General features: G+C 40.3%; 1 protein-coding gene and 1 long non-coding RNA gene across 2 annotated transcripts in view; one reads left to right on the top strand and one right to left on the bottom strand.

Annotated features, from left to right (window-relative positions):
* The window catches only part of hnrnpll (heterogeneous nuclear ribonucleoprotein L like), a 39,894-nt gene that overhangs the window by 5,348 nt on the left and 33,596 nt on the right, over window positions 1-950 (top strand). The window lies entirely within an intron of this gene.
* LOC116686489 (uncharacterized) overlaps window positions 111-950 on the bottom strand; it is a 3,220-nt gene continuing 2,380 nt past the window's right edge. Inside the window, exon 3 of the long non-coding RNA XR_004331270.1 lies at window positions 111-123. This is a non-coding gene — a long non-coding RNA (uncharacterized LOC116686489). The remainder of the gene's footprint in view (window positions 124-950) is intronic.

Raw genomic sequence — 950 nt, 5'->3', positions numbered from 1 at the left:
TTACAGCACAGTTTTTTTTTTTTTTGTCATGTGTTACTGCGTGTTATGAGGGAAATCACCTCATAACACGTAGTAACACATCTGAAATATTCTGTTTACCTCGTGAAATCTTTTCCATGACAGCTTCAAGTTTAAAAAGGATATATTTTAGCCAGAACTGGCTGAGAGGGAAAACAGGACAAAAACCATTTTCAGTGCATGTCATTTTAAAAGTTCCATGCACCAGAGCAGGAACAGGGAAACGCTTTTGCAGCCCTGCGTGTTGCCTTTTACAACACCGGGTCACGTGACTCTTCTGGTGGGCCTATTTTGAAAATCATCAGCTCATCTGAATTTCTTGTGATTGTAAGCACACTTTCTATAGCTGCTGAGCTTCGGGGCCAGCTTAATCTGTGGTCTAAGGCCAGAGGTAAAAACAGGCCAGCAGCGTAGAAACTTTAGGGCTGTCTTTGAATATGAATTCAGGTTTTTGGTGGGACTAGGAGAAGGCCAGTGAGAAAAAGAAGTCACAATAATGCCTTTCTAACTGATTTGAATTCAGTAATGCAATTTGATTAGGATCATTAATCTCTACTTTCTGTCATAATGTATCTGTCATTTCAAGATTACAGGTGAAAAATAGGAAGAAAGTGCAACCTTGCTCAACAATGTGTCATTATCTCAACAGGGATGGGGGGACTGTTTTACATTTATATTTGACTCGTTCTCTTCAACTGCAATTTCAACTACTTTTACCACTTATAGGCTAACTGAGTTGGTACCAAAGATTTGTTCTTCATTCTTAACAAACAGAGAAAACAGAGAAGTGAGGAGTGTTGTGCTTCCACTGGAAGGATATGCTGTAACGTACACGTGTAGCTATCAGTCAACCACACCGTGTTAGTTCTCTGCGTTTCCTTTCTCACTGTCTCACTGTTACAGGATGCAGGGGCACTAGATTGACACACACA

This window comes from Etheostoma spectabile, unplaced genomic scaffold, assembly GCF_008692095.1.
Source record: "Etheostoma spectabile isolate EspeVRDwgs_2016 unplaced genomic scaffold, UIUC_Espe_1.0 scaffold379, whole genome shotgun sequence".
NCBI classification, from domain to species: domain Eukaryota; kingdom Metazoa; phylum Chordata; class Actinopteri; order Perciformes; family Percidae; genus Etheostoma; species Etheostoma spectabile.
Note: the sequence above shows the minus strand (reverse complement) of the source record. Positions and strands in the feature narration are given on the sequence as shown.